The 17,140-nt window shown below is 38.4% G+C and overlaps 1 protein-coding gene across 1 annotated transcript in view; it reads left to right on the top strand.

Annotated features, from left to right (window-relative positions):
- Positions 1-17,140, top strand: part of BMPR1A (bone morphogenetic protein receptor, type IA) — a 157,329-nt gene that overhangs the window by 68,298 nt on the left and 71,891 nt on the right. Inside the window, exon 2 of the mRNA XM_006875917.1 lies at positions 12,236-12,344. The gene's annotated coding sequence lies outside the window, so the exon portion shown is untranslated. The remainder of the gene's footprint in view (positions 1-12,235; positions 12,345-17,140) is intronic.

Here is a 17,140-nt window from a genome sequence, read left to right as displayed (position 1 = left end):
AATGCAGTTAAATGTTCTGGCATTCCCATTCTTCATGATGTTATCCATAATTTGTTGTGATCCACACAGTTGAATATCTTGGTATACAGTGCTTGTAACATATTTTACATGTTAGACACCGACTCACCTGTTTTAGATCTGGTAATCTCAATACAATTAAAATACTATTGTCTTTGAATCATCTTAGTTATGCCATAATTCCAGTCATTCCCTGACTCTAAAATAAGTTATCATTTCAAAAAGGGAAAGCATAGAGTCCACTTGAAATTAGTATATTGTAGAGGAATGGTCATTTTTTGTTTGTTTGTTTCTAATGCTAACAGAACAGCTACCAAATTCCTGTTTTGAGACGAAGTGATTTATTAACCCAACAATTAGTCTGATCTGTTTGCTTAATTATATGATAAGTTAAAGAAACAAGAAATGTTTAATGGGGAAAATGCATTAAATTGGGGAGAGGTAGTCTTTTCAACAAATGTTGCTGGCAAAACTGAAAGCCCAATTTTAGAAAAATGCAATAAGATCCAGGTCTCACGCCATATCCAAAATGAGTCCACGAGGACTAAAGACCTAAATATAAAGCCTAGAACTTATAAAGGTCATCATTGAAAAAGTGGAAATAAACTTAGAAGCTCTGATACATAGCATAAGTATACAAATATAAGACAAAATAGATGACTGGGACCGCCTAAAAATTAGACACTCGTGTACATCAAAATATTTCACCAAAAGAGTCAAAAGAGCACCCACAGACTGGGGGAAACCTGTTAGGATCACTCTCTAACATTTATAGAGAACACTTCAGTTCCTCAACAATAAAGAAGACAACCCGATTAAGAAATGGGCAGAGGACATGAGCAGACTTTTCACCAATGAAGTAGCCAGAAAACATAAGAAATTCTCAAGATCTTTAGCCCTTAGATCCAAATCAAAACAACAATGATATATCATCTTATGCAGCATTAATAGCAAAGTTATAACAACAAATACTGGAGAGGATGTGGAGAGACTGGGACCCTCCTACATTGCTGTTGAGAATGTAAAATGGTACAAACTTTGTGGAAAACAGGATGGTGCTTCCTCAAACGTTGGAAATAGAAATACTGTGTGACCCAGCAATCCCTGTACTTGGTATAGATCCTTAAGAACTAAGAGCTGTGACATGAGTAGATACATACACACCCATGTTCATTGCCGCACTATTCACAATAGCAAAAAGATGGAGAACAGCCTAAATCCCCATCGATACAAGAATGGTTAAATTTTGGTACGCACACTTGTTAAAAATGTTAAGAAAAGGTTTTCTTGATAAAAGAAACATTCTGTGATGGTTATGGGGTGGGGGAAGGAGGGAAAATTATTCATAGGCTAGAAGGTAGATACATGTTAAAATGGGAGATGGGCAAGCCATACATATATAAAAAGAAGGAGGTTGGCAGAGCAAAGATGAAGGTAGCAGGAGACACAGGAAGAATCCAACAGTGAATAGAGGTAAATACTGTTAACATGGAGGTGAATTGTAATCATTGTAATTAAACTAAGTGTATGATTTGTTTAATGTAAAACTGATGATCTGCTCTATAAACTGCCACTCAATTCACAACGAAAAGTTTTTTTTTTTTAAAGCATTTAGAGATCTGTTATGTGATCACATAGTGCCCATATGCCTACCCAGAAAACCAGTTAATGCCATTGTTATTCAAATTTACCCAACAACCACTAAAGCTAATGATGATGAAATTGAAGAAAAGGAGCTCTGGTAGCGTAGTATTACTAATTGGGCTGCTAACTTCAAGGTTGGCAGTTGGAAACTACCAGCCGTTCCGCGGGAGAAAGATGAGGCTTTCTGCTCCTGTAAAGATTTTTACAGCCTTGGAAACCCTGTGGTCACTGTGAGTCGGAACCAACTCCACGGTACTTAACAACAACCAACTCCTTCAGTCTGAAATAGACTAAACATGCAATCAAGATGGATTGATAATTATGTATTATCAATAACAAGGAAGGAACCATAATTGGAAAATATGGCCTACGTGGTAGAAATAATGCTAGAGATCTCATAATAAAATTTTACAAGACCAAGGACTTAATTCATTGCAAACACCTTTTTTAATCATGTAAAAGGCGACTATTAGACCTTACCAGATGGAATACACAGGAACCAAATTGACTACATCTGTGGTCAATAGAGAAGCTCAAAATCATTAGCCAAAATAAAGCCAGGGGCAGACTGTGGAACAGACAATCAATTAACTCATAGAAGTTCAAGCTGTAGCTAAAGAAAGTTTTAACAAGGCTACGAAAGCCAAAATAGGACCTTGGATATATAACTCACCTGAGTTTAGAGACCATCTCAAGAACAGATTTGAACATTAAGCACTAATGATGGAAAACCAGAAGAGTTGTGGGTTAACATCAAGACCATCATAAAGAAAAAGAAAGAAAGCAAAATGTCATTAAAAAGACAATGGGGCAGCAAAAATGAGACTTTTGGAAGCTCCAGCAAAGATTTACAGCTTCAGAAACTATACATTGTTGCTATGTGCCGGAACCAACTCATTGGCCTTAATAACAATAACAACAAATGGGCAAAAATATTCAGGGTGCGTCAAAAGATGGGAGTCACTGTACCAAAAATACTTGGTAGATGCTCAGCTATTTCAGGAGGTACGGCATGATTAGGAACCAATAGTACTGAAGGTTGATCAGGTTTCCTTATAGCCTGAGGCCATTAGAAATGGGCCAGATTGCTCACTAATTATGATTCCTCCATGGATAATTTGTTCTTTGAGACAGAATCTGAACACACTTGATGCTACAAGAGCACGGCAAAAGGAAAATAGTTGTTAATACATACAAGAAAAAGCAGCACAGCAGGACGGATGCAGTGTAGAGTGCCTTCCAAGGCGTCCCAGGCAGAGATGATGAGGTTTCCAGGCGCCTCTCACTTTTTACCTTGGGTGAAGAACTTTAGAGGCCTTCTTTTCTGCTGGCTCCTTCTTGACACAGAAGCTTAATTGGGTGGACTGTGAACGTATGCAGTGTTGTGTGCTTTCCATTAGCACTATAGCTGGCCTGGACCCCAAGATGCCTTGCCCAGACATTTTTATATCCCTAAGTCCACACGATACCCTTTAGGGACAGACATCAGTCCTAAGAGAGTTCCTAAACCTCTTTATGCCTTCTTCCCAGAGACTTGTTGCCAAGTTGTGATGTTTAAGTATTAATTACCTGGACTCCTGATGTGCCGCTATAGGATCAGCATTGAACTGTGAACCTCAAGGTCAGGAGTTCAAGCCCACCAACTGCTCCTCAAAAACCCTACAAAGGGTCTCTTAAGTCGAAACTGACTCTATAGCACATAATGGTAACAACAAGTATTACCTGGTTAGTTTATAAAACAGTAGTCCATGATTGTACCCATACTATTTTTTTGAAAACAGGCAAAAGGCCCAACTTAATTCTTTGTCCCACAAATATAACCGAACTCAAAAATAGTGTGTGTATCAAGGTCAAAACACTTTTGTAAGCGATGATACCAACCATATAGTCCATTCCTAAAAACTGAGAGTCCTGGGAATGTAACCATGTTGTTGTTGGTGGTGTGCCTTGGAGTTGGTTCCTACTCATAGCAACCTTGCATAGATAGGGTTTGTTGTTGTTGTTAAGTGTCGTAAAGTTGGTTCTGGCTCATAGTGACCCTGCACAGGGTTTCTGAGGCTGTAAATCTTTATGGGAGCAGAACGCCTCATCTTTCTCTCACGGAACCGGCTGGTAGTTTTGAACTGCTGACCTTGAGGTTGGCAGCCCTACTCGTAACCACTACGCTACCAGAGCTCCTGAGCAGAGGGTTTACGAGGCTATAAATCTTTACAGAAGCAGAAAGCTTCATCTTTCTCCCGTCAAACAGCTAGCAGCCAGACTTGTAATCACTACACTACCAGACCTTCTTGTAACCATGTTTATGTAGTCTTTTTTCACATTGTTAACTGAAGATCTGGTGTGGCACTGTAAATAAACACTGGACTGATAACTGCAAGTCAGACCCACTAGCTGCTCTTGGAAACCCAACACAGGGCTGCTATGAGTTGGAACTGACTCAATGACACACAACAACTTAAAAAAAAAGATGGGAGTACCCTTTAAAAGATTTTTTAAGATTAGGAAACAAAAGGATGTAAGTTGGATGCCTAATGATTTCTCATCAAAACTCTCACAAAATTGCTTGTTTGAGGAAAGGAATGAGCAGGATCATTGTGTTAGAGAAAGAGTCTGAAAGCTTTCCTGGGCATTTTTCTACTTAAAACTTTGGCTAACCTCAAAACACTTGGAATAAGCAGATGTTACCATCCGTTGGCCTTCCAGAAAATCAACAAGCAAAATGCCTTGAACATCCTAAAAATCCATTTCCATGCCCTTTGCTATTGATTGGTTTGCTTTTGCTGTGATTGGATCACTTTGGTAGCCATTGCTTTGATCATCTGGAAACTATCATATTTCATCTCCTGTTAAATTATAACAAGAAATGCATCAGGATTTTGATCTCACTTTAAATGGAAAACTTTAAATTTTCCATTGAAAGCTGTGCTTTTGTCTATAGAACAGTCAGTGCAAATTTAAATGATCTGGTTGCAACAGCTTTGGCACCCATCTAGGGCAAAGTTTGCCGAACTTTAATTTTTCAGTCAGAATTGTGTAAGCTGAACCAGTTTATATCTTGTGTATTGTTTCTGCTGTTAGTCATAGAGTCCTCTTCAATTATGGCACAAACAAAATAAAAATTTTCCTCCCCGATTGATGTCTCTGCTACAGCGGGTTTCGTCTTCAACACTGTCACTTCGTTCTTAAAACAAGTTATCCATTTGTAAACTGCTGATTTCTTTGGGGCATTCTCATCATAAACTTTTTGGAAAATGTCAGCGATTTTGCCATCCTTCTACCAAAGTTTCACCATAAACTTGGTGTTTGATTTTAGTATTATTCATGTTTCTGTGATAGGGGCTCTTTAAAGACTGACGTCTTAACCTTAGTGTCTGAAACTAGATCCTTTTTAGACCTGTTATATAACATGTTAATAAGAGTTTATTGTGGTGCAAAAAACCATTTTGAAATCCATACCTAGTTTTTCCATAGTATGCATTTTCCAGGAATTATTTGAAGACCCCTGGTCCTTGGTAATATTAGTGTATTGTAGCATAATTCAGTAATTGGTGTTCACAATGTGAATTCTAATTCACATTTGTAATTCATTTGAAAAGGTACAACAGTGCATAAATTAAAAAAAAAAAAAAAGATGAACCCAGAATAATCTAGATGTACCTTCTGAAGGTTACTGACAGTATAATTTTGTAGTTTTATGTAGTTAAGATCAAAGAAGAATTGATGTATTTGAATTGTGTTGAATATTAAATATACCATGGACTGCCAGAAAAACAAACAAATCTGTCTAGTAGGAAATAACATCCAGGATGCTCCTTAGAAGCGAGGATGGAGAGACTTGTTTTCACTTACTTTGGACATGTTATCAGGAGGAACCAATCCCATTCCTGGTTAAAGTAGTGTCAGTGAGAAAGGGATAGATGGATGGGCTGACACAGTGACTGCAGTAATGGCTTCAAACCTCCTTTTGATGATGGCTCAGGAGCAGGCAATGGTTTATTCTCTAATATATGGAGTCACTTTGAGTCAGAGCAGACTGATGACACCTAACAACAAAAACAAACAAACAAAAATAGTAAAACCAGTCATTGGTGTTTTTACATCCATCAGTTACTGAAAATAAAGGTCTACTGACAATTACTTAAAATTCTACGGGGGGAAAATGGTTGAATTTTGAGAAATAAATACAGATTTATATTGTATATATTTATATTTTATTTAGTGATTGAGTTAGATTTACTTGGTAATAAATGGTTACATTAAAATGCTTTAATGTCTTACATTGTGAATTAATAAATTATAGAGAAAACGTAAAGGATAATATGAAAGTAGTTTTCCTGCTTTTCATTGTCAGGAAGAACAAATTGGAAAAGGTGATTATTTGGTGTTAATATTTGAAACAGGGTCTGCATATTTGGTATCCCTAGAACCAATTGTCACTCCCCTTAAGAGTGGCCACTACCTGGCAGAGTGGGAGGATGAGGGGAAAGGGCCATTTTCTAGTCGCAGCCAGAGGACCCGGAATTGGACCTTAGAAGTGCTGCCCTTGGAGTCGTCCCCTCATTCCCACAGGAAACCAGAAACACTACAGAATAAACATTTTACTACCCTTTTTCTTGGCTGTTACAATTTTTTTAAAGGAACACAATTTTGCTCACATAAACTCACATAAAGGAAAGATAGTTACAAATAAACAATTACCTGGATGTCAAAAGACATTGAGTTACAATAAAGTTAATATATTGAATGAGGTTTATTCACACGAGATTCCTGATTTGGGCGGCACCATACTTAATGTGGAAAGTTAAGTATCCGGTGGAGTATTCAGCAGTGATTGACTTTTTTTTATTGTGAATTATGTGATAGTTTACATGGGAGAACACCAGCTTTACATTCATACTGTTGTATTTCATTTCATTGTAATGATTACAGTCCCCTCCATGCATCATCAAACAATCAAAGGGTACACCCCTCAAGCCTGCCCCTCTGGCCATCAGCACACAGCCCCTCTCCCTCTCTGGGTCTAGAGCCCCCACTCGCTCCATCTCTCTACGTCATCGTCTCTGCCTCTGCCTCCATTTCTTACATCACTGCTTCCCTGGGTAGGGTCCCGCACTCTGCTCTTCTCACTTGAAGGTCCCAGGGACCTCCGCTCCAGGACTGTAAAATCAGCCACTCCCTTCCATTTTTTTAATCCCTATACTGGACACATTGTAGCCTCTTTTTAGCTGTTCCAATCAGTTTTAGGCAGAAGACGTACTTACAAGCTTTCTATGGTGATATTTCTGACTATTCCTTTCTCTACTCTCCCATGACTGTTTTATAATATAATTCACGGAAAACCAAGGTTCAAAAGTTAGCCAAGCATCTTAACATTATTTCCCCCTTTTCCCCATTCCAGCCATGTCCCAGTGTCTATCCCAGAGCCCTGTTGTTCCAAGGCTATGCCTACATCATTTATTACCTCTGTCCCATTTAGCTCATTCCTACCTGTCTGAATTGTTCTCCCGTTCCCCTCTCCCTACTTGCATATTGCCCCCCTCCCCAACACCCAACCTATCCTGTGTCTAGCCCCTGCCCTGTTCTCCACCCTCCCCTCCATCCTTAACCCTACCCTTATGCCCTAGCAACCTGTTAAGAATACACTTTAGTGGAATAGTATGGGTTCTTTTTCTTAGTCTTTTACAGTAGTGGTCCTATGCAGTATTTTTCCTTTTGTGATTGACTAACTTCACTCAACATAATGTCCTTAAGGGTCATCCATGTTAGGAAGTGGCATGCAGCTTCCTTGTTATTTTCCAAGGTAGCATACTACTCCATTGTGTGTATGTATGTACCACAGTTTGTTTATCCATTCTTCAGTTGATGGGCACTTTGGCTGTCTGCATCTTTTTGCTATTGTAAATAGTGCAGCTATGAACATTGGAGTGCATATATCTTCCTGTGTTGTGGCTCGTTTGTCTTGTGGGTAAATACCATGTAGAGGAATTGCTCGATCGAATAGTATTTTCTATTTCCAACCTTCTGAGGAAGCGCCATATTGCTTTCCATAGAGGTTGGACCATTTTGCAGTCCCACCAGCAATGCAGGAGTGTCCCAGTCTCTCCACATCCTCTCCAGCATTTATTGACCTCAACTCTTTTGATCTTTGCTGTTATTACTGGTGTTGTGAGATGGTACCTCATTGTTGTACACTCCTTTTCTTTTGTTACAAAACATCTACCTTTACATTTCTGACCCTGATGTTAATTATAGTGATTGAGTTTTAGTGATAAAATGTGGAAGCAAAAGAAACCTATTTCTGATGGTTGATTTATCCGGTTTACTTAAGGAAGTACTTTCAGTATCTTGTTGATGAATGTTGTTGTTAAGTGCCACGTCAAGTTGGTTTCAGCTCAGTGAACTTGTATAGGATTTCAAAGGAGCAACTGGTGAGTTTGAACCACCAGCCCTGTGGTTGTGTTTATTCTACAGCACTACATCATGGTGGCTTAATTTACAGAAGAGTTAGACTTAAAGTTCCATAAAGACAATTCTTAGGGGCATTGTCCGCTTAGGCAAGTCAGGATATTTTGTCAACTACCTGAGTCCATTTTTATTTGATTTAACATTGAATCACCTTTCAATAGTTATTGCGCTATTAAAAAGTCAATTTAAAGGGATGTTAAAGTACTATTTTTAGATAGTAGAGTTTAAAATTTTTTACATTTTGAAATAATTATAGATTCACAGGATATTGCAGAAATAATGAGAAGTCATTGTGATTTTCGATGAAAGTATACTTAGCCTATTAAGTTCCCAACTGATTACGTAATGTTATAGCTCATTATGGAATAACTACATCATAACTGCCAAACCACTGAAAATCATGGCTAAGCAAAGTTGATAAACAACATTAGCTAGCACAGTAAGTAACTTCATAAGGGAGTGGGGAGAGTTCAGCAAAAATTTAATATGATATTTAATACATTCTTTGTTAATAAATGAAAACTTGGCTGTGCAGAGGTAAAGATAAGAACATTTTGCTTGATGAAATAGAATAATAAATGCAAAAAGAGGTAGAATCATTAAATAACTTAGCATATATTTAAGAAATAGCAAATAGTTAAATGTGGCCAGCATGAAGAGTTTTGATAGGAATTATAGGAGATTACCAATTGTCGTCCAATGGATTCTGACGCATGGAACTGTGATCCATAAGGTCTTCACTGACTGATTTTTCATAAGCAGATCAGTAGGTCTTTTTTTCCCAGGCACCTCATTGGACTCCGATAAACCAAGTTAGTTAGATGAAAGCAGATTATAACTGTCTGTGAGCGCTCTCATAAAGAATTTGGATTTCCAATCACAAAAGAACAAATATGGCATGGAACCACTGTTGTAAAAAGTTAAGGAAAGGTTTTCCTGCTAAATGAAACATTCTGTGATGGTTACAGGGCAAGGAGAGGGAAAAAATTAAGTGACTATAGGTAAATACGAATCGGGCTGCGAACCTTAATGTCAGCGGTTCGAAACTACCAGCTGCTCCGCGGGAGAAAGATGAGGCTTTCTACTCCCGTAAAGATTTACACCCTCGGAAACCCTGTACAGGGTCGCTATGGGTCGGAACCGACTCGACGGCACTTAACAACAACAACATAGGTAAATACTGTTAGCTCATGACACATGAAGTGGATTGCAATCATTGTAATGACATGAAGTGTATGGTTTGTTGAATGTGGGACTGATTATCTGTTCTGTAAACCTTCGTTCAATTCACAATAAAAAGTTTTAAAAAATTGAAATTCATTTTGTACATAGTTGTGAATTATTGAAGAATTTTAAAAGTGCAGTTTTTGTAGTAAATTGATCAAGTTGTTGCAGACATTACTTCAATTCACCACTGCCTTCCCTTCACTCCTGGAAATGTCCCTCTTTTATCCCCGGCTTTAGGCAACCACTACTTTGCTTTTTCAGGGAGCTCTGGTAGCGTTGTGGTTACGAATCGGGCTGCGAACCTCAAGGTCAGCGGTTTAAAACTACCAGCCGCTCCGCGGGAGAAAGATGAGGCTTTCTACTCCCGTAAAGATTTACACCCTCGGAAACTCTGTACAGGGTCGCTATGGGTCGGAACCGACTCAACGGCACTTAACAACAACAACAACAACTTTGCTTTTTCAGTCTCCTAAACTTGCCTTTTCTCAACATTTCCTATAAATGGAATCATGTAATATGTAGCATGCTTTTAATGTTCATCCATGTTATAATATGGTTTAGTCTTTCGTTCCTTTTTATTGCTTCATAGTATTCCATTCCTCTGTTCAGAAAAACTGTGGGTTGTGTTTATCCTTTCGCCAGTTGATAGCTGTTTGAATGGATCCCCATTTGGGATATTACAAATAATGTTATCAACACACGTGTAGAAATAGAAGTCTTTGTGTGAACACATTTTCTGGGCTAGTAACTGAAAGGTCTGTGGGTCCCCCCTGACCCCCCAGCCACTCATTCTGTGGGTGACAGTGGCAACAGCCTGCTTGCATGGAGACTTAAAGCTTTGCAGACCTTATCGGGCAGTTTTGCTCTGTCCTATAGGGTCGCTGTGCATTGGAATTAAAGTCGACAGCAGTGGGTTTTCATTAAGCCCAATCTTTAGAAAAGTTTTCTGAATTTGAGATTTTGCCAAGCGCTTCTTTATGAGGAGACTTTTAAACGTTCATGAAAAACTTTTAATTATCTTTCACTTTCATTTTTCCACCAACGTTTAAAAGACTCCTCATATATATGAGATAACAGTGACAAGATAGGTAGGCAGGTTGGGTCTTGAACTTTTAAGAAGATACTCAGTATTATGTAATTTCTTTTTTGTTGTTGTTACCTTTGGATTTACCCTAAGGCTTGAAGCATTATTATTATTTTAATTACCAAGGATATCAACCTACCATCACTGAGTCAATTCTGACTCATAGTAACCCGATAGTACGGAGTAGAACTGCCCCCATAGGCTTTCTTTACAGAAGAAAGCAAATCTTTTCAGAAGCAGGTTGCCTGCCATATCTTTTCCCGTAGAATAACTGGTGGATTTGAACCACCCACTCCTGGTGTGGCACTGTAGGACTGCAAGCCACAAGGTGGCAGTTCAAACCCACAAGCTGCTCCTTGGAAACCCTGTTACAGGGTTGTTATGAGTTGGAACTGACTTGATGGCACTTAACAGCAACCTTTCGGTTAGCAGCTGATTGCCAACCACTACACCACCACCACTCCTCCTTAAGGAAACGGTATCATAAATAGTGCCGTGCTAAACAGTGGTAGTGTTAACATAGGTGAACTCTAGCCCATGGACTTAGACAAGTGTCATTAATTCTAATGTTCAAAATTCCTGATGTCTTCTAGGTACAAGTTTGAATAAAATTAGTACTGTTTACTGGGACTTTGTGGTAAGCAGTGAAAAATATACTAGTTAGGTGGTGAGATACAATTTTTACTTAAGTAGAAATCTGAATACTGTATAAATATAGCGTTTTGTCTTGTAGACATTATACTTGACCTTTGGTTTGGTGTGCTGTAGGATCAACATGGGACTGCAAACCACAAGGTCACAGTTCAGATCCACCAACTGCACCTCAGAAACCCTATACAGGATTGCTATGAGTCAGAAATAACTCGAAGGCACATAATAGCAATTCCTATTGGTACCCAGCTGTTTTTACTTTTTCATATTAAAGATGAGATTTTTATCTTAAAAATTAGGGTTAATACAGGTAGTTCCCAGTTTATAAATGAGATCAGTTCTAGTGTCTATATAAGTCCAGTTTCTAAGTCAGTCACAACATGTGTATAAGATTTTTAATTAGCCTTACTTTAGTGCAAGAAAAGGCCCCTCAGCCTTTTCAATGATTCAAAAGCTGCACCTGCAGCAAGTGAAGAAGGTGATTGTGATGAAGAATTTAGTGGGAGTCCTGGTGTGGCACTGTAGGATTAGCACTGGACCGCAAGGTAAATTTGAACTACAAGGTGGGTGGCTCAATTTGCCAGCTGTTCCTCAGAATCCCTGTTGTGTACAGCATTGCTATGTGTTGCAGCTGACTTGATGGGACTTAACAAGGGCTCATTCAAGCCCTGGTGGTGCTGTTGGTTATGCACTGGCTGCTAACGGCAAGGTTGACAGTTCAAATCTGGCAGCTGCTCCAAGGAGAACGATTAGGCTTTCTGCTCCCACAAAGATTAAAGGTCCCAGAAACCCTAGATAGGATCGTTGTGAGTCGGAACCAACTCTAAGGAACTTAACAACAAAAAGGCAAGTAGGCACTGTCTTGTAACCTGGGAATTGCCTGTAATAGAAAAGTTTTATATTAAGTACTTTTTTTTCACAGAATTGCTGTTGTTTTTGTAAAGTTGAAAATACTCAAAATGAGAAACGTTTTGGACAGAGGTTGTAAAAATGATGTTTCTAAAATAAGAGTAGAACTTTTCATTGATGTGTGTGGATGTGTGTGAGGAAATGTCTAATTTTACCTGATATATTTTTAATATTCTTGTATTCTTAATAAATAAATGGTGTTTCAGTCTTAAGTTTAGTTCTTTTTTTCCTGAACAGATTGATGAAAATATGCACCAATTTAATACTGTCTTGGAATTCATGAGGTGGAAGCATAGATCAAAGCTGTTTTGAGAAAGTTGGAATTTTATCTAGCCACATCTCTGAGGTAAGGAAAAGGCTTTAGAAAAACATGACGATTTTCTTAACAATTGGAAATAGTCCTTCTGTATTACCACTGCAAAACAGATTGAAAAATAACATAATACCACAATTTTATTTTAACTTCTTTAATAAATTTTCCTTGTAAGTTTATAAGTGGTTCTAATTTTACTGATCCTTAGAAATACTGAATCTCTTTAGTAATGAAAAATATTTGTCTTAAAAATAACAATGCTGGCTTTACTACACTGTAATGATAGAAAACAAGTATTAAATGGTTTGTTTATTCTCTCATGAATATGAATATTTATAGAAATTGCATTGATTTCAAGGGTAGAGTTGTACAGCTGATTATTGTAATTGCTGTCAATAAGATGCACACCTGTAAAAAGTTGAATTCCACAAGCTGAGTGATAGACATTTTTTACAACAACAAAAAAGGGAACAAGTATTTGCTGAGCCTGCTTACCTTGTGTGACTTGATTCCTTGGTTTGGAGATATGGGGCCATGGCTTAATGGTGGAGTATCTCAATTAATTGGTCTAATAACATGTCTAGTGTTTCTGTTCTCTTAATTTGTTGGGTAGTTCTTGGGGCCCTAAAAACTTGCAAGAGGCCATCAAAAATGCAACATTTAGTCCCTATTCATCTAGAACAACTTAGGAAAGAGAGTCAGAAATAGGAGAAAGACTCCATCCAAATAGGACTCCAAAACCTTGTTCTTTTACCATGAGCCCAAAAGAACTGGGTAGTGCCCTGCTGCCATTTAATCAAAAGTTCCACAGAAAATGCTGATGAAGACGTAGAAATGCAGAACAGAATATCAGATAATCATGGATTCTAGGTCATCTGGAGACATGATGTGGATAAACTCTTCAAACATTGCCCTGATATAATCTTTAAACTTTAAACCAAAAATGCCCTCTTTTGTCATCTTTAAAAATCAAACCGTAGCTTTCTGTTGTAGTTAAGTGCTGTCGAGTTGATTCCAACTCATAGTGACCCTGTATAGGGTTTTCAAGGAGCTGCTGGTGAGCTTGAACCACTGATCTTGCAGTTCAAATGGCTTTGCAGTCTGACGCATTAACCCACAGCGCCACACCAGAACTCCATGGACATCTTCAGGAGACCCATTATTCTGCCTGCTATACATGACTTCATCAAAGGGGTTGTTGTTGTTGTTGTTGTTGTTGTTGTTGTTAAGTGCCATCGAGTCAATCCCGACCCATAGTGACCCTGTATAGCGTTTCCGAGGAGTGACTGGTGAGTTTGAACCACCGACCTTGCAGTTCAAACTGATCGTGCTGTTCAGCATATTAACTCACAGCACCACATCAGGACTCCAAAACCTTAACTAGTAAAAAACGGTCTGCCTTTGAGTATTACGCTCTTTTAAGAAATATCTATATTGTATCAAATTGACAAACAATTTGCAAGATTAAATCAAAATCTTAGGTGGCAGTGAGTTTTGTAATGGATGAGGAACAACTCAGAAAAGGAGGATAAAAATGCTTATACTCAAAGAATGTGGTCATTGTCACTAAATTATACACATAGAAACTGTTGAGTTGGTGTGTGTTTTGCTGTATAGTCTCAACAACAAAATAAAATTTAGAAAAGGAAAAACCACAGATGTTTACATTATTCTGAAATTTGCACATATTTTAGAATTCATGATCTTAAAATAAAAGATCTCTGAGGATACAATTCACTCGAAACATAGATAATAAAAGGAACCTGCTGCAAGGCAAAGGTGCCGTGGTATAAGGTTGTAGTTAGATACTGGGCTACTAAACACCACTTCATGGGAGAAAAATGAGGCGATCTGCTCCTGTAAAGATTTAAATCTTGAAAACCCTACATATGGTATGGTCTCTGTGAATCAATTCACTTGATGGAAATGGCTTTGGTTTTTGCAGTAAGGTAGGAATAGGAGGAACATAGCCATTCTGATATAACAGTAAGAAATCAGGGTTGTTGCTTTAAAGTCCATTTTAGACACTTCAAATGAGCAGGCAAAAGATTTTAAATGATCAGGGATTTACATTAAAAAATACATATATAAAGTTGTATGAAGTAGTTTATGCTTCCACAACTTGAAATGGTAGGCTAAACTCGCTGTGTCTACTTCCTTAATGTCATTAACTTGTTCTTTTTCTACTGTCAGATAATTGAATTTCCACTTTCAAAAAATATCTGTGACAAAAAATTGTTGATTCATTTTTATACACTTGATTTCTGTATTAATTGCTACTTTCCCATTCATGATATTCTCTTGGTTTCCATAAACCTATGCTTTTTTAAGTTCTGCTTCTTAAATTGATGGAGGTAGTTATGTGCCATGGAGTCGGTTCCAACTCATAGTGACACCCTGTACAAGGTTTCAGAGGGAGGTAAATCTTTAAGGAAGCAAAAAGCCTCATCTTTATCCCCTGGAACTGCTGGTGGTTTCAAACTGCTGACTGTGAGATTAGCAACCCCACTCGTAACCACTACACTACTATAGCTCCTTACTTCTTAAATTACTTCTTTATAATTTCTTTCTTTTTTTTTAAACCCTTATTCTTAAATAATGAACTTCCTCAATGTTTTATCTTTTTAATTCTTGGGCTTTAAAATACCTTTCCTAATCTCATGATTTTAACAGTTACCTCTAAATTAATTTCTTCAACTATCACTAGTATGACATTTTCTCTGAACTTCAAACTCATATTTTAAAGTCATATTTCAGTTGCATAGTATGGCTTGAGTTGTGATAGCTCAGACTTCACATTATCTGCCACTTAAATCATTGTGTGATTCTGTATAATGCTCTCCTCTTCTGTTATGGATCTCTTTGTTGCCCAGGCTCGAAATCTCAGTGATGTGTTTGATTCTTCATCTTTTGCTTCCAACACTCAATGAGGGACTAAGTTCTAGCAGTTTTACCTTGCTATTAACATTTCATGAATACTTTCATCATCTCCTTTCCAAACCTTCACCACCATCACCTTCCACCTCTCCCTCTGTCCACTATCCAAGGAAGTACATGGTCTTCACCTTCCAGTTTGTAGTATAGCTAGTAATATATGTACTATTAAGTGCTGTTGAGTCGGTTCTGACCCTGTATGGGGTTTCCAAGGAGCGGCTGGTGAGCTTGAACTGCCGACCTTAGGGTTCAAATTCAACTTGGAGTCCAGCAAACTAACCCACAGCACCACACAAGGACTCCAACATGGTGCATGTATGTATACACTCCAATATATGTATATTAATTTTCTCTTGTGGTATTCATTACTTTTGCCTAGCAATGCTGTTGTTTATGGCAACTAATACATGTATGTATGTAATAATCACCAGCATTGCTAGACAAAAGTGAGGAATACCACAGTAGTAAATTAATGCTTCTAGTCGTAATTCCATAACATTTGAGAAATATAAAGAACCATGGTGAGGTTACTTAAGCTGGGCTTTGAAAGCTTAGTAGAATTTAAATAGGGTCCTGGTATGGCGCTGTGGGTTAATGCACCAGACTGCAAAGCCATTTGAATTGCAAGATCGGCGGTTCAAGCTCACCAGCTGCTCCTTAGAAACTCTATACAGGGTCACTATGGGTTGGATATGTAGCAGAGTTGCTGTTGTTATGTGCTGTGGAGTTGGTTCCAACCCATAGCGACCCTGCATAGGGTTTCTAAGGAGTGACTAGTGAGCTTGAACCGCTGACCTTGCAGTTCAAACGGCTTTGCAGTCTGGCGCATTAACCCTCAACGCCGCACCAGAACTCCATACTATATATAATCTACTCCTTTTATCACTCAGATTACTTCATGCACCGTTGAATCATCTGTCAGTGACCCTTAAAAAGTGTAATTAGTTGCAGTCACTGAGAGAAGTATATGAAACGTTGGAACAAGCTGTGATCTCCGCAAATACAGCTAGTCTTGAGACCCTATTTGATATTCACCATCAGACATTGTTAAGTGATAGTGATGTGGGCAGCAGTGGTTAGTATGGGAAGACATACTTGCAACTGGAGTAAATGTCAGTTCTGCCCTCTCTTGGGTACAGCATCGGTTGACCAAGGGCAGTTATCTGGTCAGCCTTGATAATAAAGCTCTTGTTGAGCCCATGTAAAGTCTTCCTCTCTGCCACTGTACTCCATTCATGCACTTTCTGCTCAAGCAATGACAAGCCATCCTGTCTATAATTGGGATATACACAAATGCCTCCTCTGTGGTTGGTGCTTTGTGGTGGGCATTATTAACCCATGGTGTGCCAACCCCAATAGGACTATAAACATGCTTTTCTAGATTTCTTTGTTTCTTAGAATTATCTGAGGGGGACTGTAGAGCAGCAGCAGTCCATTTTGATGGATTTGTATCTGTTAACCAAGCCCCCAGGTCCTTTTATTGTCAGCTTGGTTACCAGAAATCTACTGTAAAGCCATTATATGAGCCAGAAGTGTAACAGAGGGAGGTGATTTGGGGATGTGGGTCGTCTCTTAAAGTTTTCTAGTGTCCTCTGGACCTGCCCAGGCCCTCTTCCAAGAGACAAAATCCATCACACAGTGTACTGCTACTGCACCTGACCTTGAGCCTTGTTAAAATGAATCTTCTTGGCTAGCACTCTGGTCACATAGTTCTTGATGTTCAATGATTGTGGGTTGTTTTTTGTTTGTTTGTTTGTTTTTATTGTGAATTGAGTGATAGTTCACATGGGAGAACATCAGCTTTACACTTATCCTATGGTATTTCGTTTCATTGCAATTATTACAATCCCCTCCATGCATCATCATTCAACAGTATTTGCTTCTATTCCCTGTTG

This window comes from Chrysochloris asiatica, unplaced genomic scaffold, assembly GCF_000296735.1.
Source record: "Chrysochloris asiatica unplaced genomic scaffold, ChrAsi1.0 scaffold00346, whole genome shotgun sequence".
NCBI lineage: Eukaryota > Metazoa > Chordata > Mammalia > Afrosoricida > Chrysochloridae > Chrysochloris > Chrysochloris asiatica.
Note: the sequence above shows the minus strand (reverse complement) of the source record. Positions and strands in the feature narration are given on the sequence as shown.